A 25,520-nucleotide genomic window follows, 5' to 3' on the forward strand; every position below is an offset into this window, starting at 1 on the left:
GGCCCTTCCGGGGGGGCAGTGAGAGCTGAGACAGATCACAGCCGCCGCACTGGGATCTGCGCTGCTGCTCCTGCAGCTGCAAAGCAAGGTTCCACTAGCAGAATGTGCTTTTTGACAAATACCTGGCTGCTGACACACACACACACACACACACACACACACACACACACACACACACAGAGAGAGATCACAATATAATAATTGTCACGGACTGATGGGAGTCGACCCCAAAAGTGTTTCCTTTTCATTGCACTTACTGCGCTGCATCTGATGATGATAACAATAATGGTTCAGGGATGTGGAGGAAGCGAAGGGGGTGGGGGGGGGTTTGATCTCATCTTTGATCGCAAGTCGGTAAAAACCAAAGTCTGGGTGCTGTGGGCCTTCCTCCACCTAGAGACCCCGGATCAGGTCATGTTTTTAGTTTTTTTTTTTTTTAGCGTCGTGTTCCATATTTGTCGATCTGACGAAGGCGCACGGTTCCAGCATTAGTCATAACGTAGCCGCCTCCATACAGCTTTCATTACTTGAGCTGTTATAATAGATGTTTTCGGAGAGTGCAGCCTCCATATCTGTTCTCTGCGCTGGAGACAGACTGACCAGAGAGGGGCCTGGGCCAGGTCCGAAAGCTAACTGTGTGTGTGTGTGTGTGCCAGACTGCAGCGTATCTCTATGGTGCCACTGCAAACCTAAGATGTTTGTTTACCCATCAGTGTGTGTCTCGACATTACAAATGGCCAAGAGAATATCTTTTAATGGAGGCAAACAAAGAGGAGAATGGACAGGGAGACCGACTGAGACACTTCACGTCGCTCTAATCCATCAATCACAATCTTATCTGCTTTGCACAATATCCTGAGCTTCAAAGGGAGGTAACGGTATCAGACGCAGTTACATAATGAAGAGGAGACTAAACAGGACAGAGTGGGATTTGTTTGTTTTTCACACACTAAGTTATACGTCTGTGGTGGTTTATTGAGGCTATACATTATGGCTCGAGCAGCTTTGAGCAGAATATGTGATAAGATTACACCAATCCTCCCGCACACACACAGGTTATGTTGTCCCGTCAGCTGTTGAGTGTTTTGCCGAACGAGAGTTGACGGAATCGTAATTATTAAAAGGAAAAAGAAGGGGGGGGAAAAAAATCACTCTGACTCCCTTCTTTTCCTTGGCTGAGCGTGTTGTGCAGAGCAGAGATTTCTGGACGGAGAACAGAATTGTGCTCCAGCGCTCTGGCACCGGTCCGTAACCCGGGCCGACAGAGAAACAGAGAGCGTCGGCGCCGAGGGAGCCACATTCATCTGGTGTGAAAAACCCTGCCGGTCGGACGCTTTCAACGGAAACTTTCTTACGCTTTGTTGTCACTAGAAATAATATGGCCAATAAAGTTTGAGCTCCGGCGAGCCCCTCTCATGACGGGACAGCGTCAGTGACACTGTGTGTGTGTGTGTGTGTGTGTGTGTGTGTGTGTGTGTGTGTGTGTGTGTGTGTGTGTGTGTGTGTGTGTGTGTGTGTGTGTGTGTGTGTGTGTGTGTGTGTGTGTGTGGATTATTCCAAATAATTGGTGAAAAGATGCACTGATCTGCTGACCTCCTGATTGATTGATTGATTGATTTATTGAAACCAATCTCTCCCAACTTTCCCCCACTCTATAGGGCCGACTTCTGAGCAGCTCTACGGGCTTGGTAGCAGGCCAACCTGCTTCATATTCACTGTAATTATCCAGTTTAGTGAATAATACTGGGAAAGATACACAAAAGACTGAGTATATGATTGAATTAAGTCTAATTTGAAACAAAGGTCAGGTCTTAGCTTTGCAAATAGAAACATTCCTCGTACCAGAGAGTGCCTATTGTGGGCAACGTGGATTAGCTTTATTTCCCAATTTCACTGTACAGTGATTTTTAATTATTTGTGTAATTAAGGTTAATAAATAAATTGTTATGGTGCCTCTTTTAGCAATTCAGCAGCTCAGTTCACTTTTTATACTTATTCCTTAAGAAATGGTAGCTGAGATGACAACAAACAGAAATGTATTTATTTCTCAATAAATTTAAATAACCTAATTATATGCATTAATGAATTAGCGTTAATGAATGTAGTAAACACATGCAATTAAATGAATAGGCTTTTTATCTATTGAGCTATTACTGCGTTTTATTTGATGGTATCCTTCAATGGATCCTTTTTTTATTTTTTTTTATAAAGAACAGCGGAAAAATGGGCGCACATTTCCCTCTAGTTTCTTTGTGTTTTTATTTTTGGTCTCTAACACGGTCTCGTTTCCGTGTGTGAATTTGCATGACCAGTCCTCTGTTTCTCTGTATACGTGCCAGGCCTGAAATCTGTCTGTCCCCTAAAAACATGCGTATCTCGGTGCAGGAGGGGCGGCTTGGCTTCTCAGCCGCCTGAGCCCAGGGGCAAAGAGCAGGAGGAGAAGGAGAGGAGAGGTGAAGGCAGCAGAGGAGGAGAGGAGAGAAAAAAGCAAAGCGTCCTTTTTTTTTTTTTTTTTTTTTTTTTTTTCTGGGCCGGTTCCCAGCAACCAGATTCTGATCCGTCCGCGTCGCGCCTTGTTCCCTCGGTCCAGTGGAGCAGAGCAGGGGGACACTGCCCTGTAATTGGGACGACTCTTTTTCCATACGGAAAACGGGAGCGGAACACCGCGCCGCCGCCGAGCACAGATCCCGCCATCTCTCTCTGTGTGTGTGTGTGTGTGTGTGTGTGTGTGTGTGTGTGTGTGTGTGTGTGTGTGTGTGTGTGTGTGTGTGTGTGTGTGTGTGTGTGTGTGTGTGTGTGTGTGTGTTTTTTTTTTTTTTTTTTTTTTTTTCATTTTTCTTTCAAACCATCTCAAATTCCAAAATTTAGCAATGATACGCAAACAAAATCCTCTTACATAAAAAAAAATAGATAAAATCCTTGAAATGAACACTAATAATGAATATATGAATAAATATCTCCCTCTTAATTTTTCCCCCTTGCCTTATTTATTCTCTCATTTAATGGTAATAAATGTCAGTCACTGCTGTGAGGATGATATCGAGCACTGATATAAAGTAAAAAGAGAAGCATACAGTAGAATAAAGATGATGCAAAATGCCATGCTGAAAACAAAGAGAGAGGGAGGGCACATATTCAGGCTAGTGGGGTTGGTTGGCAGCATTTGGCACCCAAAGCTGCAGCTCTGTTTAGAAGGTGCCAGCTTTTCAAACCGACAGTCTCTGCCAACTTCTCTCCTTCTGATCCTTTTCTTTCTCTCATTTTAACATCCCCCCACATCCTTTTTTTCGCTTAACACTTCTTTTCTCTCCCCCCCCCCCCCCCCTGTTTGTCAAGTTTCGCCCCTAAAACCCCTCCTATGGATGCTTTTATTTATTTTATTTTTTATTTTTTTACAGCGGGGTTGCCAGAAAAAAGCGATCATACCATTCAAACTTAAAGTCTTATTTTATGGAGATGTCGGCTAAATGTATTCTTTTATTTATTTATTTTTTTCTTCAAAATATTTTCCACCGGCGTTTAGCAGAGCGAATATTGTTCCTCGGTGTGATGGTACTGCTGTGGATTCAGGTCCAAAACAAAATGGAGGATAGAGCGCTGCTCCTCACCAATCAGAGGAGAGAATGATTCCACATATGGGGGGGGGGGGGGGGGAAGCTGAATGATTTCTCTCTTCTTTTTTTTAATGCAAATCTAAATTTCTGCCTTTGCATAATTTTTTTTTTTTTTTTTACTAAATTGTCTTCAGGTGTCCTCATAGATGTCTTTTTTTTTTTTTGTTAAAGGGCCGAGCAGGAAAAGGGTAGTCAGGAGGATTAAGGACTGATGGGCTCAGAGGAAATGAAGAACATGTATTGTACAATCATTTGGGACCCTTCGGAGACACGAACGAAGGTGGCGTGAGTGATTGGAGCAAGCGTTAAACGCTGGGTGTGGGGGTGGATGGAATTACTCAATAATGATCAGAAAATTAGAGCCATTATTGAGGGAGAGTAAACAGGCCTCTCAAAGTGTGAAAGGCCCCTATTCAGACAGGACCAGGAGCAGGACTCCTTTCTTCCTTTCACGGATCCACCCATGGCCTCGAGAGCCCCGCTTTTGTTCCCTGAAATAACAGAGTGAATATATGGGGTCGAAGGGGTGGGGGTCCTCCTTCCCGGTGCGAAGCATAATACGCAATAAAGCTACTGACTGTAAGTTACACTCCATATCTATCCATCCTTTTTTTTATTTTTGCATTATTTTGACGTTTTAGCTTTTCTGGCTCTCTGATGCTTGCCGTTTTTTTTTTTTTTTTTTTTTTTTTTTTTTATCCGACTTAACTTGTCTAGTCTTGTACTTCAATGCGTCCGTGTCACTGAGCTCAGCTATTTTGGCAGCCTGCGTTTTAGTATTTCTGTGCGTCTACATGTGCACCTGGGTGTCTCTTCTCCGTTATCGTCACTCATCAACCAACACGCCGACTTCTGCTGCGTCCTCGCGAGTCAGTAGTCAGGGGAAGGCGGGTGTGAACTAGGCGCTAATGCGGCTAGTTCGGCGTTTGTCAGCGCACATGTTCAAATGAATGGGGGAATGTATAAATAAATAAACTCCTCGCCATGTCTCTGAGCAGCTGAACTGCAAATGCGCCGCGCAGACGGGGACAAAGAAACGAAGAGAGGGATTTACACTTTGAACAAGCCGTCGGAGAGAATAAAGGAGACTTTGTTTCAGGTTCTTTTTTTTTCCGCTCTCTCCCATCACTTTTAAGCACTAAATTTGCAGCTCTGCACTCAGATTAGGAAGATTTGAAGATCCTAATACCGTAACACTGTTTTCTGTAGCAGTTTTAATGACTGGTTAAGTCTTTTATGCGAGTCCAGAATTTTAGATTCCTCAGCAACATACCTTCACTCGTCTCAATCTCATATTTCTATGTAATAGTTCGCCCTTCTTCACTCAGGTCTCCCTCTCTCATCCGTCCTCCGAGGACCCTCTCCACGGCAGGGCTCTGTCCAGCTCTGGGCTCCTGCTCAAAAACAAAATCACCTGACACGTTCACTCACTTTCTCCGTCTGTTTGCTTTTCATATGGACGACCAGGTCCATTTCACAAGCATCATGTTTGGATGGTAACATTCTCATTATACCCGTCAACTGTCTGCGCCCAACTCTCTCTCGTCTATAATTTCAGGCTCATTTGAATTCTTATTGGCAGCTTCGATGCATACATTTCATAAAAAGATAGGAAAACAACCGTCTTTTTTTTTCCCTCTCTCCCTGATGAGCAATAGAAATATGGACGAGATCGCGGGGAGAGAAGTTTATGAAATTGCATTGTTTGTCTGGGAATAACCCATACGTCCAAATACTATAGTTTCATACATTTTTATATGTTTGTGTCCTTTTGTGTCGACTTTAAAACCTCACATCAAAAACCCAAAGCTCTCATGCTGTGTCTGTGCCGGTGGATAGCTGTCAGGGTTTTCCCCGCCATTATAAGACTTCTGCCAACACCCCCAATTAATGTAAAATCAATAAGCATCAAAACTAACTATGTGACGTTTCTCAGATCTAATCAAATTTTTTTTTTTACTTTTGTCTTAGTTTTTTTTTTAATCTGCTCTAGCTTTTCAACATTTTAGAAACCGACATGGTCCAAAATTATGTGAAATTGCATTTTTTTTTTTTTTTTTTTTTTAAATGCAGGGAAAACACCGGCTGTCCAGAAAGGCAGATGAATAGAGTTGCCGTGGCCACGTAGTTTTTTTTTTTTTTTTATTATTTTTATTTTATTTTTGCTCAGTGTACCTTTCCTGGGTGATATGCAAGGAGTGTCAGCGACTGGCCTGGTTGGCGACGGTGAGTGGCCATGCAGTGCTGGGCCGTTTCTGTGCCACCCCTGCCCTCTGTGGGGCCAACCAGAGAACGGAGCTCTGCCAGAGCAATCCACCCAGATCACTTTCCATCTATAGAGGGCATCCCCGCACTTATGCTTATGGTTAAAGCAGATACCTATACAGTGCGGTTGAGTGTGACGGTGCATAAACCAAGTGCCATCAAGGGTAGCGACTAAGTACTAACTTTAAATCAACATCCAGGTCTTCACAGTCAGAGTGTGGTTGGAATTTCAAAGGAGCCATTTGCACTCCTTAGAGGAACAAGAAGGCTATTCGATTTTCTTGGCGTTATTATGACATACTGTTTCTGGATACATAAAACACTGAGAGAGAGAGATGTCAAACTGTAATTTTAGAGCAGATTCTCCCGTTAATGTTATTCACACATTTTGTCAGGATTATTTCAGTCCAGTGGGCTTACACATGATTTTTATCCTCTAAGAAGCTCTAAGTAGCCTTTGAGATTGAAGCGCAGATATAATGCATCATTTAAAAAGCAGAAGCCTGTGATCTAAAAGAATCTTCTAAACCAATACAGCATTAACCCTTTTTGTTGTTGACATTGGCTTTACCCCCTCATTATACTCCCTACTGATGTATGTATGAAAATAATAACCTATTTGCAAAATGAACATCAATTTTCTTTCTCTTCTGACCTTTTTTTTTTTAAACCCCAAATGTAGAAAAGTATTACAGTGGTAACCAGCTTATTTGCCACAAACTGAGCTCACATTTGATGAACGTGACAAAATACAGAAAGGACCATAATGCATTGTTAGGATGGAAATATTTCATGTTTAAATGTTACAATGGCTGTGCATTAATGGTCAGGTTTTTTTAATACCCTAACCCCTCCCGTTCCCAACCCGTTGTGAGAGCCAATCCACATTGCCCGGCCTGCAAAATATTCGCTAATAAACCACACCAACCCGCAAACCGCCAACTTTATTCATTATAGTAGCCCGATTGTCAGGACTGAGCACTGAGACATGGTCTGAGTCATTTCCAGACAGAGAAGTGTTAGATGTGTTATCCAACACAGTGATAATGATCAGTTAGACTCCAGAGATGTCACACTTTCTGTAAAAGAAATAGTTTTAAAACTCAGAAATCCAAACCCTAATTTTGGATTTTGGAAGGGTAGAGCTGCGTAAAGTCTTGTCAACTTCAATCACAGATATGGAGCATATGAAAGTCCATCATATTTAACAGCTGGGCTCTCTGAGGCCCCGAACGGAAGTAGTTTTCTGTAACAGACTTATGAAACATGGCATCAGTTCAAAATCATGTTTTATAAGCAGGTCTCATATTGTAATTTATTTATTTGAACAGGGACAGTTCTGTAGGGACAGTTCTTTGTGCCAGGTTGTAGCAAATTGCTAGTTTCTGCCCGTAGTCCCTGGGCAGGTAGATGGCGCAATCAAATACAAAGTATTTACAGTATACTGTACAATACAGATACATAGTCATAAAAATCTACAGACATTATTGTTGCCCTATCCCACCCCATCTAGAGCTAAAACTAGACCCCACTTCATGTGGAAAGTCATGAAGTATCAAGCTGATGAAAGAATGGTAGTACTTTTTTGAGCCGTTAAAGATTGCATGTGGCCCCCAGGACCCCAAACACAACAATGGGGTTAAGTGAAACCCTAGCATAAGGGAGTTAGGGCTGTTGTCATGTTTTTGGCTTCCTAATCTGATGCTGCTCCACCCCTGCATCGGCCTGCGTGCTTTTAATAGTTTCCTATGAAGGAGGGTGGGGTTTGTCATCGTCACTCCCCAATCCCTCTGTGGCTACATTTCCACTACTACGTTTTGGTTTGAAAACAAATATATCTTTTGCTACGTTTAGCTTCGCATTCACGCTATTTCAGCGTTCCTGAGCCCCTAAGCGGGAACATTTGGGAACACTGCTGCCCCCGTCTTTGGTTTAAAAACTCAGGGGTTGGTTTGTAGTCTGGACAGGCAGAACCGGAGAGCTCTGGAATCAACAATGCACGTCAGTCATTTGTATCGGTTAGGTCGGCTTACATACCTTTCAGTAACCGGTCCTCGTCGGTCCAAGCTAATAAATCCGTGCCTATTACTTTTCACAGTTGTTCGTTCTCCATAGTATTTTCTGTATTTTCATACTTCTGCATCCATGATTTTGAGTAACGTTGGACAATCTACTTTCTGTTTACACTGGCACGCAAATACCCGGGATATATGTGAATGGTCATGTGATATGCATTGTCCGACGTGTTAATATGGATGGAGATTAGTTCTGCTACTGGAGCGGATTTTGTTTTTGTCTGAACACAGTGCTTAAAAATGAAAACCTAGTAGTGTAATTGTAGCCCCGGTGCAGTCTCAAAGGTATGCCATGAGTGACGAGGGCAAAGCCTAGACGCCTTAAGTGCATGCCGTACAAGTCAAAGGTTTGACTGGTACTGTATACGTACTCTGTATTTGCATATTAATACAACCGTTGCATGTGAGTTGGCCAACTGAATTGTTATCGTTCGTAAACATGAGCCTGCATCTCTTCCCCTTTCACTTTTCAAATGCAATCTACTTTTCCTCTAAAAAGATTAGGCCTACGTCCCCAGTGTGCCGTCTCTTTAAGTCCATAAGAGTCAAATGTGTGTGAAGTATGTTTTTAGTTGTTGTTTGTGTATGTACTCTTAAGAGATTGTATCTGTGCCTCCATCCATATGTTAACGTGCGCCACAGAAGCAGGCCGAGCAACAACAAATGGGGTCTGCAGCGGAGCATACGAGCGTCCCCCTCTGGACTCCCCCAGCACCTGAACCCCCTTCACACCTGATGCCTGCGGGCCTTGTATGTACACATGAAGAGATACGACCACATTTTGAAGCAAGCGTGCACAAAAATGTACATGCACTGATAGACCCCAGCTGTCCTGCAGCATGCATGGGACCTGGGATTAGACTGCGGGGTGCGCAGGCCTCACAGTAGGTAAACCAGGCCCCGACTCACTGGTCCTTGACTGGATGCGATCTGTCACCGCAAAAATAGAAAGTAAAAAAATAAAATAAAAATAAAACCACGTGTTATTTATTCTTGAAATTTGATCAAGATTCCGCTCCGAAATCATCTGCGAATGATTTGAAATTGGGAAGTCGTATGGGCTGAAGAATAGAATTTGACTTATTAGTATGTATTTTCATTCTCTCTGGTGTCCCCCTCAGCAGCAGCAATGGAGCTGATCTACTCTGTTATTTGCCCTTTGTGCGGTAACATTTGATTGGTGTATTATTAGACGCGGGACCACCCGGCTTCTGAGCCCTACTTGAGTTTCCATTCTTCTGCTGCTCAGCTTTAATGCAAGGCTCTCCTCCAGCAACCCAAACATTCAGGGGAGAACACACACACACACACACACACACTCACACAGAATTAACGTAAAGAAATAAGAGCGGAGCGAGCCACAGTCCCTGCACGTGTCTTCTGCTTCAGTGGAATGGTGATAGAGAAGGTAATCCAAGCCTCTGTGTTTATTTTAAGAGCTGATGATCTAGAGATGGCCATTAAAAGCAGAGGGCAAACAATTTAAGAACAGTAAATCTGAATACAGTAGAGGAGTGGCTTGCTGCCCTCTGTCTCGCTCTCTCCCTCTACTCAGATTTATTTATTTATTTATTTTTTTGGAGATGACTGTGAATAAGAGCAATCTGGCCTTCATTCTGCGGTTAGATTTTTATCTGTGGTTTTGGCCCTGAGAGCATCTCCGATCCCTGCTTTCTCTTTTCCTTCTTTTATTGAAGTTTCTGTTCTTTTCATCTGAGTTTATTTTCCCCTCTGGCCTGGCTGTAAAACGGACCCTAAAGAGATACCATTCACACCAAAAGGCATTAGGAATGGTCCAATTATCACCACTACTCCGATCCAGGGTGGTTTTCCTCCACCAGGTCCTAAACACACAGGCTAATGTGATTACTCCACGGCCAAGGTTTCTGTTTCTGATACATGGTTAGAAAAGTTTTCTCCACTCTGAACTGAAAGATTTTGTCTTTGGGCATGGATTCGAACTACACAATCCTGGCAGCTACATGGGGAAATCCTTAAGGTGAGAGCCACGATTACCCCTGTAAAGAGGACTTCCACAGAGAGCAGCTGTTTCACGGTCTTTCAACAAACTCCTCGGCCAGTGTGCATCAAATCTGCAATCAACAATATACGGTTTACCCCGCATTACCAATATCACATTCAATATATCAGAAGGATATAACTCAGAATTAGTTAAAAGTAATGGATAAATGGTTAAATAGTTAGTAGTGGACAAACATTAACGAATAAACTGTTAAAATGGTCAGCTAAAAATAGTTGAAATGGATTTATAAAATTAACAGATAAACAGTTAAAATAGTTAGCTCAAAGTTCTGGATAAACAGTTGAAATTGTTAGCTATGTAACGGATAAACGGTTAAATGGTTTGCTAAAAGTAATCCAGTTGAAATAGTTAGCTAAGAGTAAAGGATAAACCGTGAAAATGGTTAGCCAAAAGTAACAGATAAACAGTTAAAATAGCTCGATAAACGGTTGAAATAATAAGCTAAAAGTTTGTCACGCATAGCCAGACCCATCTCCACAGTGCTGTGTCAGCGCTAGAGAATGGTATGGCTTCACCTGTTGTTCTGTTATAGGGGAAAAAAAACGCCAATCGTCTTGGGCAGTGCTAAGCCCAGGATGCAACAGTGGCGCCCTTGCAAAATGGTATCGGGAGGGCACTTATTTTGGCGAAACATTTGTACTTGCACTTACTAGAGGTCCCCAGCTAGCAAATACTAGTTCTGTGCAAATGGGGCTTAATTATAAGCCTGCCATTGGCCGCGGGAAATACATGGCCAATGGCAGACTTATACCCACAGTCTACATCCGGTGAGTCAGAAGTTATAGGTAAACGGCTAAAAGTAATAGATAAATGGTGATATGGGATTTGAGTTCATTTGACAAGGCTGTGGGGGTACTTTATACTCTATAGTTTGCTGTCTCCGTTGATTGATTTTGACTGAGACTGTCTTTTTGGGAATGTAGCATTTTTGGGGCTTACATTCTTTCACTATGCTTTGCTGAAGCCTCTGTCCCAGTGAGACACAATTAATGTTACCCAAAACCCAACTTATAAAAAACTGTGGTTCCCACTTTTAGACCCTCGCCCATCTCCTTTCCATTGGGCTTTAGATGTGCGATGAAGTAATCTCGACATATTTTATATCCTAATGCAAAACAAACCGAGCCAAAATACACACATTCTTCCCCCACACTGATTCGTTGAAGTTGTTAACCAAATAAAGCTCCCTTTTCTCTTTCTCTCTTTCCGTCTCTCTTGTGCTCTCAGTGGATCTATCCTGGCTAGAACTCTTAACTGAAATGGCCTGAAGCACAGAGCCTCTTTTGTGGTCAGGCCTTTTATTTTTTTTTTCTCTACAAGGTGTTTGTGAAAAAGAACAGGACTTTCTCTCCTGGGCGAAGGTCCCTCCATCGCTCCACTGCTGCCTGTCTGGCTTTCTTTGTCCAGGTCTGCTCTGGTAAACAGCTGTGTCCTATGCACACAGTTTATCACACTCAAGGGTGAAACTTTGTTGATTTTATTTTGGAAACGCTCAGGTTTTCCTTGGAATATATCTGTGGCTTCTTTCGTTATTAAGCTCCTGTTTCTTTTTCTCTTTATGAACCACTGAACATACATGCTGGCTGCACTGGACGCGGCTAAGACCTGGCTAGAATGTTTGAGCCCTGGCTAATGCAAAATGTATTCGCTTAAACCTAATGCTATAAAACGTGAAGCCCACACCAAACAGAACAAAGTAGGAAACCGCTGCACTCTATAGGCAGAAACTTTCAAGCATGTTACATGTTTGCCACACCCAAATCAGTGATGTCACAGCTGATGTTTGCTTTTAAGAGCTTATGGAAAAGACCTGCCAAAGACTTTTGAACTAAAATGAGATTTTTGCCTAATTTCCCTTACATGGCTTGGCTCAACTCAACTGACTTTTGGTACCAGGTGCTTTTCTCGGTTTCATGTCCCACTGTGGATAGTACCTTCTCAATGAAGGCGGGATTCTCAGCGGATTGCCACAGCGAGGTGCGTGAAACTGCTGTGACATCATCTTTAACTCAACACTCGTTGGATCCTTGCTTCGACAACGATGTCTGCACTTCTGCGTAGTGCATGGTGTAGTTTGTTGCGGGCTGTCAATAGCGATCGCTACCCGTTCACTGGCCAGAAAAAGATCCACTACAGTACCCAACGCTCTGCCGATGTGCTGTCATGGGTCGGACCTTGGAGCCTGGACTGAAACACAGTCTTGGACTCGTCAGGCACATGAGCTTAAATTAAAGTGATTGAGAGATGGAACAAATATTTGCAGAGACTGGTGCGTGTCTGACCAAGCCTTCAGTCGAGACTGATGAATAAGCAACCATTAACCTATAGATAGATGGCAGAACAGTTTGGGTGTATTATGATTTCACGATGCGCAATCGAATGCACCATGGAGTCCTGTCGGAGCCCGCACGCTTTAACCGTTGGTTGTCTGTTGACATGACGCAAGGCAAGCCAAAATGTTACCACACTGGTGACTTCGGGGAAGTGGGGGGGATTTTCCAGTTGTGTTGTCCTCCGTTATCTCCGGCTGCTTTTTCATTCGTGGCTTGAAAAGTCAAGTACACATGCACCTACATTTCCTGAGCGAGTGGCGTATAGTCTAAATTAAAGGCTGCATGTGTACACTCTGTGCCTGTCCAGTGTTGCTTTGTGGTACGTACGATGTACTGTGCATGTTTCCATGCTGAGAAAAATATTACCCAGTTAACTAAGTCATTTTATAGCGCTTACAAAAGGGCGCACGCGTCACGCACACACACACACACACTCCTCCACTCAGTCCGACATGTGTTCTGCACAGCCTGTCATTACAGAAGCCTTGATGTGGTCACTGGGTGGCACTGAGGCCTCTTATTATTGTCGTTTTATGACAACTTTCACTCTCTTGCTCTTCCCTCCTTCCCTCCCTCATGTGTACCCTGATCCTGCCCTCCTTTCCATTCCATCCCTCCCTCCCTCCCTCTCCCACTTCGTCCAAACCCACATCCATTTTTCTTGCTGTTGCAATGGGACGCCTGTTTGTTTTTAGTGTGTAAACCATCTTGACACACATCCCCAGGGCAAAGGGCGGATATAGGATTGTTTTTTTTTTTTTTGAGGAGGGAGGGACGGGGGGGGGGGGGGAGTAGACAGTTTGGCCTCCATTTGCAGAGGTACTAACTAGGGAGATGGAGTCCGTCCAGACGTTGTTCTCAGCTTTGTTGATTGTGGCTGACAGTTATCGTTTTTGGTTTTGTTCAATAATGGGGTTGGTAACTGCAGGGTGACATCTCGCCATGACCTGCTGATGAGTGCACTCTGCGTATGTTCATGTTTCGAGGCCTGTGTTGTAACTTGTGAATTCAAAAAGACTAGTTTACCCAGGGGCGGGCCTGACGTTTGCTAGAACATTCACTCTTTTTGCCTTCGCTCCTCTACCTCGCCACCTGTCACCTTACCGTTTAGCTTTGAGGATTTATGGCGTTATCGTTTGTTTATTATTATACCACTGACTGAAGTTGAATAAAACCCCTCCCCGCCGAGGCATCAAGTGTGGCGTGATTGGGCTCACGTATACGAGAATGTTTAACAAATGAACTTTGTGTTCATGGGAGTTCATGAGACACTGATTAAAGGTGAGAGTTTCAGATAATTCAATAAAAGAACCCAAGTGGAGAGAGAGTCCTGTGCAAACACACACACACACACACACACACACACACACACACGTGCCTGAATGTTTTGCATGTCTGCACTTTAATTAACGAGGTCTTTGGGAGTTTGGGCCCTGCGGCAGTGTTGGGTAAATGAGTGAAGCGAGTCACCTGGGGACAGCAACAGGTAAATCCTGTTTAGATCAGGCCCAAGGCACTACTTGATCCTTAATTTGGCTACGAACACCCTCCTGCCTCCCTCCTCTCACCCTAATCACCTCGGCGCCTCCTCCTAATCTTGTGCATGCACCATCTCTTAATTTCTTAACTTGCCACATTCTCTCTTTATCTTTTGTGTTCTTGCTGCTCACGTAAAAACTCTGCTCATTGCGCACACAGTTCGATGCACCGTGCACACTTTGCTAATCGCCATCAAGTTGCTAAACCGCCTGCTAGGTGATGAGTGGAGCGGTAGGGCAAGGTGACACTGACACTGTTGTGTCAACATACAATTTTTTTTTGCAGAAATCTTCAAATGTCTCCAAAAAGGTTTTTGTTACCAAATCCAAGCATGGATTTTATTTTATGGTGTTCCTCAAGGTCTTGGGGTCTTAACGTGGTATTTTGGAGGGATTTCTGACCATCTTCATAAATTCTTGAGTGGTCAATAATTATTAAATTGTTACTGTGCACAAATCTGTGTAACAAATAGGGTTAAATAGTATCAACCCAAAAACTGCTGCAACAACTTACATAACTTAAATAAGTGAGCAGGAGAATTATACGGCCATGGCATTATATGGCCATTATACACTGATAGCATAATGTTCTTAGTCCTTTTACACTTTCAGAATGTATTTTAATTAATTGATGAATTGATTAATCCATAAATTAATCAATTAATTAATATTTATTTCTGATTTATGACATTATTACAAAACATTGCTCCGCTGCATGTCAAATTAAGCCTCAAGTTCCCGGCTTTCAAATGCTGTATACCACTTCTATGAAGCATCTACTGTTGACCTGCTATCACCCCCTAAACATCCCCTGTCCCCCACCCCTACCCCTCTAAAAATAAAATAAAAAGAATGGCGGAATGCTAAGGGGTTTAGGAAATGAGAGATGCTAATGATCACAATTTTAGAGAATTTGCAGGAATCATTGACTCATATTTCACAGTTAAAGTTGATTTGCGGCAGCAGCTGCAGCAGCGTGGCCTGTATTTTTCATTACATGTGCCTTTTTAGAAAGTAGCCAAGCACCAATAGGCTTTCAGCGTTCCTTCCTGATCCATCTGTGCTCCTGGTGTGAGTATAACTTTCAGTAGTGTGGAGGGTCTCATGAGGTCAGGGAGCTGAAAATCACAAAGACATGTGGAATGCTGAAAGTTGGCCAATACAAACAGGCAGGCCTGGCTCTCCATCCGTGCAGAGCTCAACAACCACCCGCTAGCCTAGCACCTTCCTCTAGCTCGGCCCAGGAGCAACCAAAATCTGCACGAAGTGGATTTTGGCTACTGGGGGGTAGAACGTATCCAAAACAAAACGCAGTTATGAAATAGCCTACTGTCATCTTAGCAACCAAATGTTTTTAATACATGACGTGTGTATAGTAAAAAGTGTCATTTTGTAGTGATAAAGCCACAGAGAATTATTACCTGACTCTAGTTTCCTTCAGCTCTACACAGATGTTTAGCATCTTTCAGCTCATGGTTTTGGTTTTACAGCCCACAACTAGAGTTTTGGTTCGCTCTTACCGCTCTTCTACTGCCTTTTTCAACCACAGGGCAAGCAGGCAGTTGTTTCAGCAAAAAAAAGTTCTAAAAAACCCACCGTACCTAACTGCTCAGCACCAAACTGCGGACAGACAAATTTAGCGACAAGCTGGTGAACATAGTGGAGCATTTAGCAATTAAAGAACCGTTTACATTGGATTTAAATTCACCACTTGTTGCCAATGTTGCTCCGTAATGGATTGAATGAATTGCTAACACGTTCGCTGTATCGACTTAGAAGGGGACGGCATATCCAAGTTGTTTTGACAACTTGTTTCTGCTGCCAAAAAAGATGCCACTGCTGGCTAACTTAACCACACCAACTCCTGTGAAAAGAAAAAAGAAAGACGGCAGTTATTATAACCCGCTAAGCTCTGCTTGATACCTTGATACCTACCCAGCAGTTCTTTTCCTCCATATTTAGCTACTAGTTTTATTTAGTTAAGTGGACTAACAAACTGAATTAACAACATGTCCACTTTTAGCTCAGGCTAGCTGTGGCTATCTCACCAGCTAGCTTACACAGAGTGCAGTAAGTCCTTCCTCCACTGTGATGTGCTGGCTGAGGACAAGCTGCAGCTGATAAACAGATGACTCATTTAGGCCAGGAACAATTATTACGTAACTGTCTAATTGTCATTTGTTTTACATAATCGTTAGATATGCCAAATTGTAATTATGTAAGTGATTATTGTTCAGGCTATATATTTTTATTTTAATTGTTAGTTGTTTGCACTTGAGCCTATACACGTTCATAGCAACAAAAATGACAATGGGGATACAGTTAGAAACATTTTTTTTATGATAATAAAGAGAAGTTGTTTACTTCACAGGCTGGGTATTTGTGTTATTACATTATCTGGGTCACATAATGGAAAGATGCATCCTGGGATTCATTCAAAACTTTAATTGGTAATAAAAAATGAATACATCTTTTTAAATTTGATGGAGAGAGACAATTATATTGTTAATTGCAATTATTTCTGAGACAATTAATTGTACAGCAACATTTTGAATTGTTACAGCTCTAGACTAAATTGGGTGTAACTCTGTCTTCCTTGTGGCTATAGGCTAGTTGCTTGATTTGTGCATTGTCTGCATACATGGCAAAAAAGAAAAGAAAACAAATAACATTTTTTAGGGTTTACAAGTTGGTTTTGTGAAAAGTTGCAGGCTACACCTTCGCCTTCGCCCACAAAGTCCAACGGTTTGCATTTTGAAACAAAACCAGACTTCACAAGGAGCTGACTGGGTTTTCTTCCCCCATCTTCTAATCAAAACCACAATAAGCTTCACCCACAGAGGGACGATCCACGAGGCTCAGTTTCTCTTCCCCGGCACACATCCATAACAATAGAGGGCATTTTGGTCCAGCAGAACTCAGTTGGCTGCATCAAAATGAAGGGTGCAGTTAGGGTTTCACTTACAGAGTAAAAGTAAGAGAGGGAGAGAGAGAAAGAAAGAGAGAGCGAGAGAGGCAAAAAGGGAAAACAAACACACAGGGATTGTTGAATTATGGGTAAAGACAGCTGAGGCTAACCAGGTTTGGTTTCCACGGTGCAGTGGGGGGCTTATTGAAAAACAAAAAGTCTGTGACTCAGTCCTGCGCTCAACGAGACTCTCAGACTGTAGACTTTCTCTTCCCCTGAAATGTAACAACAACAGTTGAATATAAAGGGGAACACTTTCAAAAACATAAAACCTTAGGGTTTAATATGGTCACGAAAATGTTCCACGTATCCTCACTGTTGATGCCAAAAAGGGAGGAGGTGGGGTGCGGTGGAGGAATGGAGGGAGGGAAGAGTGAACGAGAGGAGGGATCTGTCCTCACATTTGCTATCAATTTAGGGTACTGAAAATAAGCACCAGGTTTCACTGGAGCCGAGTAGAACACCAGGAATGTTTTTCCATATAAAACCGAGGGAGGGAGAAATCGAGAGAAATGGGGCTGGGAAGAGAGTGAGAAAAGAGAGAGAGATATAAAGTTAAGTAAAGGGGTAAAGCGGCAAGCGAAAAAAAAAAAGCTATGAGAGGAAGATTGCAATTTGATACTAGCACCTTGGGTCCAGATGTGAAGCTGTCCACTGTAGTTTGACATATCATATGGCAAAAATGAGGACGTTTGTGAGTCATGGTGACCCGAATGAACCTGTTGTGAAGGACAAATAGATAGATCTGTGATTATGGGGATGATGGGTTGAAGGTAGCGCACACACACAAATGGAGATTTCTACAAACAAGGCGATTTATGCACATCTGTGGACAAACTACAATCACCCACATACAGATGTCAAAGCCTTTTTTAAAACTTGCACTGCACACTTGCAGTTCCATTGGTGTGTGTGACTGTGTCAGTGGGCTAGGTGGAGACCAGAGACTCCCAGAGGGCTCGGACTAGGCACAGCAGGATGAAGGAGGTTTTCTTCTGAGAAGATAATCAATACTTCTAAATTTGAGCAACAATGTGTTCCCATTTCTGCTCGTGACATAGTTTAAACAGATGTAGCCAGTGTTGAAGTTCCACTTTTCACATGCTTGATGTTAGTTTGCTTAACCGACAAAGGGGCTTAGAAAATCCTGTAGTTTAGTGATTCTCCAAGGGGTACTTCAGCAGATGCCAGGAGCTACTTCAAATGATTTTAGAGAAGCTCAACTAAGAAATGAGTTGATTAAGAAATTGTATCCACATCGTGAGTCAGCAGTAACAACTGAACATTATGTTTTGCGTGTGTGTCAAAACTAGGGCTGCACGATGTGAGAAAAGTATGCCATAACATTGTTGCCTTGCACAGTACCTGTGCTTTTGCGACATCGCCTCTCCTGTATCCAAAATATTGCAAGATGGCTGACGTGCTATTATGGATGAAATAGTTAGCTAAAAGAATGGGATAAACAATTGAAATAGCTGGCTAAATGCAATGTATGAACAGTTGAAATAGTTAGCTAAAAGTAACAAACAGTTGAAATAGTTAGCTAAAAGTAATGGATAAAAAGTTGAAATAGCTAAAAATAACAAACAGTTGAAATAGTTAGCTAAAAGTAAGGAATAAACAGTTGAAATAGTTAGCCAAAAGTAACACACTAACAGTTGAAATAGTTAGCTAAAAGTAACACCAACAGTTGAAATAGTTAGCTAAAAGTAATGGATAAAAAGTTGAAATAGCTAAAAATAACAAACAGTTGAAATAGTTAGCTAAAAGTAAGGAATAAACAGTTGAAATAGTTAGCAAAAAGTAACACACTAACAGTTGAAATAGTTAGCTAAAAGTAACACTAACAGTTGAAATAGTTAGCTAAAAGTAACAAACAGTTGAAATAGTTAGCTAAAAGTAAGGAATAAACAGTTGAAATAGTTAGCCAAAAGTAACACACTAACAGTTGAAATAGTTAGCTAAAAGTAACACTAACAGTTGAAATAGTTAGCTAAAAGTAACAAACAGTTGAAATAGTTAGCTAAAAGTAAGGAATAAACAGTTGAAATAGTTAGCTAAAAGTAACACCAACAGTTGAAATAGTTAGCTAAAAGTAATGGATAAAAAGTTGAAATAGCTAAAAATAACAAACAGTTGAAATAGTTAGCTAAAAGTAAGGAATAAACAGTTGAAATAGTTAGCCAAAAGTAATTGACCAATTTTTAAAACGTCAAGCTCCTGCCACTCCAAGGAAGTAGTACGAGCACAAACTTGACCACACTGGCTTTGACACATTGACAGTAAAATATAATTTTTTTACTTTTATTTTATCCACTTTTTATAAAATAAAACCCAGAGTAAAATCAATTCAAATTAACACATCTGGAACTGGACAAGTAGTGTGTTGATGAATGTGTACCTCATCTGACAGGCTGTGGAGTTACATCAGACAAAAGTGGTGTAGTGTACAAATGCTGGATACATAAACAGGTTTGAGAACTCTACACAGGCAGTCGGTTAGGCGTTTGTATACACGAGGTAGTGGGATACAGTGGTCGTCTTTCACAGTGAGTCGGACTCCAGCGACAGTCTTAAGTCGAGTGGTTGACCCTCTAACTAAGCTCCTTCACCCGGCTCTTCCCACCAACAAAGTGCTGCTCTTAGGCTGATAGAAACAGTTGAAAAAGACTCGGAGAAGAAACAAGGAGGGAGTTAAAGAGAAAGAAAGCGAGAGGGGAAAAAAGGGGGGTAAGAGACAGACCAGATGTGTCTTTTGTTTAGATTTGAACGGAGCGGAAAGGAAGGGTGTAGGAGTTAGGAGGCGAGCTTGTGAGGAAGAGAAAGAGAGAGGGAAAGCAAGTGGGAGTGAGTGGATTTTCTTTTTTTTTTTTTTTTTTTTTTTGGGAGGGGAGGACTGTAATGAAACCAAAGCATTCATAGCCGAGAGCCTGTATGTGGGGAGAGGGAGCTGCGCCATACAGTATGTGATTACCTACCAGCAAAACCACATTCATTATACTAATTGCTACAATGGTCCCGGCGGTTGGGGTCTGAAAAGGGGCGAGGGCGAGAGGGGCTACATTGTTAACATTTGTTAGGCTCATTGACTCCAGAGTTCATGGTGTCTGCCATTGTAGGTCGCTGGGATGTTCTCCAGGGCCTGTATTTCTAGAGAAACTGATAATCTGGAGGTCCCAGCTCGAAGGCCTGTTTCCTCTAAATCTCACCGAGCCTACATAGGCGTCCCAGGCCCTACGAGCTTAATGCATGCATGCATAACAACACGCTGCGCCTCTGTTAAGCTTGCCTTGCATTTTCACGAGCGCACGCGTTTTGCATGTGTTATGCATTCAGGCCCTCAAAAGCAGCGAGACGTTAACCAAAACAGAGCCAGAGGGGCCAAGATTTGAATGATTGAAAGACGAGGCCTTTCCGGCATTTTGCTGCACAAAGTAGCCAGGCTTCCAGCATTTTGTGTGTGTGTGTGTGTGTGTGTGTGTGTGTGTGTGTGTGTGTGTGTGTGTGTGTGTGTGTGTGTGTGTGTGTGTGTGTGTGTGTGTGTGTGTGTGTGTGTGTGTGTGTGTGTGTGTGTGTCTCCGCAGGGATCTCTGAACAGATGACTGGTATGACAGTTAGAACATGTGCGATGGTGAGCACAGCACACAGAGACTCACACAGCTCAATCTGTTGAGTGTCGAGCCCAAATAAACCCAGTTGGGGAATGATGCCAGTTGTGATCACCAATATGGCCAGCAGTTGTTTGTGGAAATGCTCAGGGCATTGCTGATTTCTTTTGCGTGCCTTCACAGGAAATGAAGGACTAAGTAGATTTCTTTTTTTTTTTTCTCCCGCCCCCTCTGACACCACACTATCGCCACTTGTGTGGGGTGTCTGCTTCGAAACTCTCAGCCTGTTTACTGTGCTCCCTCCTCAGCTGGAGCTGTCTGAGTCCCTCAGTGCAATAACATCATTACAACCATATATTATCAAGATCAACTCTCACCCCCTTCACCTCTTTTCCTTTTGTAGCTCAGCTCTTGTATCAGGCAGCCTAAAGTAATGATCTGCATCATGTGTTTTAACTCTTTGGCTGGAGAACTGGTGCTTTTTAAATTAACTATGAACAGGGACACAGGCTAGTGGGTGGTTGGCAGAGCCTCTCTCTCTCTCTTCTCCGGTCTCTCCTTCTCTTCATCGTTAACCTTCAGTGGCTAAAGAAATTATCAAAACCATTACATAAGTTTAAAAAAATGGGTGTCGTTATTGATACCTATAGTGGTACCGATACCCTGACTTCGATACCGGTATATTTTTTCGATACTCGATAATAAGGAAGCCATTTGGTCGTGCCTAAAAAGTATCAGAGTTCGGTAGCCCTGCTTGTGGCTGATATTATTACATATGACATCATTAGATTGTTAATACTGAAGAAAGTATTGGAAAAACTGAGTTATGCCACACATATTTGCATGTGTTTTTTGGACTTAACGTAACTGCAGCTTATAAGTAAATGTAATGGACTTGATAACTTTTTAGCGCTGCCACAATGTAAATAAACTACATTACATTAAATTGCATTTAGAAGCACGTGAAGCACCCATTATGCAGTATGCAGTAACCCTGTCAGTGGTATATACCATATTATTGGATTAGTACAAGTGATGCATTAACTTGTGCGCAGCATTTTAATGTTGTGGAGGTGGAGCAGTGATCGCATATAAGCTCATATTTTATATATGATCTCTCTTGTCACTGTTGGGCAGAAACCTTGTATATCCATATCTCGTCATTTTAATTCTTTCATAAATCAATGCCATTGGTCACTCTTTCCGTCGGTCTGTGGGTTTCACAACTATTTGAACAGCGACAAAGCGGTTTCATCTGGTTTTAACAAAGGTAAATGGGTCAATAACAGTTTTTTTTCATTTCCTGAATAGTAACAGTTTTGGACATACCAAGTTTTCCCCAACAGTGACGATATAATGGATAAAGGTTTTTTAGTAACTAAAGCTGTCAAATAAATGTAGTGGAGGGAAAATTACAATATTTCCCTTTTCTCCTCCGGGTTTCTCTCTCTCTCTCTCTCTCTCTCTCTCTGTCTGTCTCTCTCTCTCTGTCTCTGTTAGTTGTTGTTGTTGCTCTGTGGGCCAGGAGAGACGCAGGAAGAGTGGGTCTGGCCAAGGTGGCTGCTGCCTGCTCTGACACAGCCAAAGTAAATGAGCAGTCCGCCCCCAGTCTCTTGGAAGTGTGTGCTACTGTTGTAGGAGGCTAATGCTGGAAGGGAATTCCCTCGTGTGTAGTGGATCGATATCGTGCACGCCAGGGCTGTGCAATGAATCGAATTTTGATCGCGATTTGGGCTCCCGTCGATCACAAAAACATTGTATTCGAGAAAAACAATTACTTTGCACGTTACATTATGCAAGTAAGCTCTTATTCTGTCTTGCGTTCTGAAGGGGAAATCAAAGTTCAACAGGCAAAGTATTAAGGGAAATTTCACAGTTCAAGGTGTTTTCACTGTCTATTTGTTTAACTTTTTTTTTTTTTTTTTAAGTTCAGTAAATGAAACTTATTTCCAAAAGTCAGTAACCAATCGTGTTAAATAATCATGATTTCAGTATTGACCAAAAAATAAAGTGTGTGTGAGTGTAAGGGGTGGGGGTGGGTGTGAAGAAGATTGATGATAGATTCCCATCAGGTGGTTTTGAAAAAGGTCACAAATAGCTGCGGGGCTATGAGAAGAATTGAGGGGGGTTGGCATTTTAAGGGTGCTCTGGGTCTACTTTCTCCCTGGAGGTGGACTGCTCACGGATATCGCGTTTCCTCTTCGCCGACAATTCACCCTCATCACACTGCCTCGCTGCTCACTCACCCAGCGCAGCGCCGACTCCCTGGGCCAGAGCTAAAGCCCAGGGAGGGGCCTGACTAATCAGACCACACGCACTAACGCCAACGGAGTAACACAGAGACTGGACCTTGTTGGTTGACGTCTAATGCTCTGCAGGGCAGCGAAGGGCTGAGGTTTTTGTACAGTATGCAGTGTGCATGTGTGTGGACATCAGTGAGGATCCAAGAGCACAGAGTTAAAAGTCTGGAGGGAGAGGGAGTGACAAAAAAGCAAACCCTGATTTAGATTACATCGGTCTAGATCGATATGTCGCTTGGATCCTCAACGATCCAACGTTATTGATACAAAGTGAAAATATCCATACATATCGTCATCTTTAAGATGCGCCTTGATTTTGAAATTCCCATTTTATATTTTATTCTTTTTACTAAAAAGAGTACTTTGTTTTCAATTTAAATGTCTGGAGTTTAGTAATGAAATTGTCAAATCAAATGTGTTGCTTTCTGTAAATATATATATATAAATGTAATTGTGTTTAAACGGGTTTATGTATAGTCTCGTATCAGTCGCAGGCCCCTGAATTGAATTGAATCCAATCAAAATCGTAACGTGGCAGACCTGTGATATCAGTAATTGTATCATTGTCCAAAGAATCGATATCTCATCGTGTTGTGATCAAAGGTGTGATTGACACCCCTAGCTAAAGGGGGAGAGGGCTAGTGCTTCAGGTGAGAGTAACCTCTTAAACCCCTCACCTGCCAATGGGTTAGTCATACAAACTCTCGCCATGCAGCCAAACTTGGTCTCCAAAGTCCCAGACCTTTATTTAAATGCCTTGTTGAGGTCCCAAATTTCCCAAAGATACCAAATGTGTCATGCTGAACTGTGGAGAAAAGAAATGTGCATTAAAGAGAGTCCGCACACTGTTCTCTGCCCCACAAAGTTTTTTTTTTTTTATCTTCCAATTTATTTATTTTCAATTATTTCTTTTTTTTTTTTTTTTTAATGTGTCTTTTGGTTATTATTTTTTTTTTTTTGAAAATGATTAATTTCACATTCATCATTTTACTGTACATACCGTCAGTATTACTGCAAGTAGATTCACATAGCTTTGTGCACACTTTAAACTAAACCAATTAGCAGTTTTTGATAACTATTTTTCAGCAATTTACAATTGAACATTGGAAGCTTTAACCTTTACATTTTACAAAGAAAGAAGATATTTGATAAAGCTACTTAAGGAGAAATTAAAGGTGAAAACTGGGAGGTGTGTGTGTGGTTCTGGACTCGAACAGAAACGGAAGCAGAAAGTGTTTTGTGAGTAGGTCTTAGTAGGTACATGCGTCTCTGTGACTGCGATGACAGCTGAGACTCTCTCTCTCTCTCTCTCTCTCTCTCTCTCTCTCTCTCTCTCTCTCTCTCTGTGGCACGGGGGGCTCCCATGCAGGGTGCATTTGAAGTGGCTTCTGGGAGGCCCTGGAGCGTGCCGAAAGGTCAGAGGTTACAACAACTGGGCCTCCCTGGACCTCCCCACACCCCCTTAAACACCACCCCACGCACCCACACACACACACACTTCGCCCCCTCCTGTTTCCATGTCAGGGCCACAGATCACTTCCAGATCCCCCTGACATTTTAGGCATAAAAAAAACCTCTTGCTCCCGTTAACCTGCGCTTACAGCTGACAGCTTCACATTTGAATGTTGTGTGTATCCCACACACACACACACACACACACACACACACACACACACCATCCTCACTGTATCTTCATTAAGTTACAAATGCCTCTTGAAACTTCCCCCCAAGGAGGATGTTTTGTTCTCTTCGCTAACACAGAAATATCTGCCATTCGCTCAGCGAGGTGTGAAATTGCACTGTCATCCGCTTCACCTGTCAGGGGAGGGGGTGCGGCGAAGTGACTCCGATCCTTTCTGGAACATTCTTTTTTTTCTCTCATTATTCTGTCACCCTCTGCTCTCTTTTCCCCTCCTCTTCTGGAGATCTGTATCTGGGTTTGGCTCAGCAGTGTTCGCCGTATCACCCACCACCACCACTCCTCTCCCCTCCCTCTCAGCTTAACATCTGTTTCTAGTGAGGGCCAGAAAGGCGCGCGGGGGGGGGATGTCGAACTCTTAAAATTAATTAGCGCATTACCAAACGCTTGAGTTAGAAGAGGCCTCGCTGGACCCCCATTACTCACCCCACTCCACAACTCCTCGCTCCTCCCTGCCCCACCAAGTCCCCACCACCCCCCCCCCCAGTCCCAGGGGGCCGCTTTATCGCCTAGGGCCAATTAGAGTAGGAAGTGGGGTCGCTGACCTTCGGTCAGGCCTCATCAGCTCCCGTGTCACCTGACAGGGGCCATGCCACCACAAGGAGGAATATACAGAGAGAGTGGGAGGGGATGGGGGGAGTCATTGACAATCATGAAGGAGCGTGCTACTAGCCTCGTGAGACCGTCCTGATCTCGCGAGCTCCAGTTTTCCACTCGCAGATCAGTCTGGCATCTTGAGGCAGAGAAAATTTGGAGCCGTTAGCCAAACGACCGGGCCAATCAGCGTTGGTTTTGAGGTGGGTTAGGTGGTGATAGACAGATGGTTTATCCAATCCGCTAACCAGTATTTTCAGACAGCGGTAGCCCTAATTCTGTTAGCCGCTCGCTAATGCTTTTTTTCTCTTGGATCCTTCTTTTGGAATATGGTCCGGGAACCTGAAATGGTGCCTTTTATTCCTAAATTCTCGTTACACAAACGGCAAATCTCCTTTACCGACATGTTGCTTGCATGCTGAGCTAACGAGCTATGCTTTGCCTGCAGCAGCAGGGGCGGGCTTGTGGTTGTATTTTCATAC

General features: G+C 42.8%; 1 protein-coding gene across 10 annotated transcripts in view; it reads left to right on the forward strand.

Moving 5' to 3' along the window:
• Nucleotides 1–25,520, forward strand: part of nfixb (nuclear factor I/Xb) — a 164,387-nt gene that overhangs the window by 56,797 nt on the left and 82,070 nt on the right. The gene's annotated exons all lie outside the window — the stretch shown is intronic.

This window comes from Perca flavescens, chromosome 15 (genome assembly GCF_004354835.1).
Source record: "Perca flavescens isolate YP-PL-M2 chromosome 15, PFLA_1.0, whole genome shotgun sequence".
Classification (NCBI taxonomy): domain Eukaryota; kingdom Metazoa; phylum Chordata; class Actinopteri; order Perciformes; family Percidae; genus Perca; species Perca flavescens.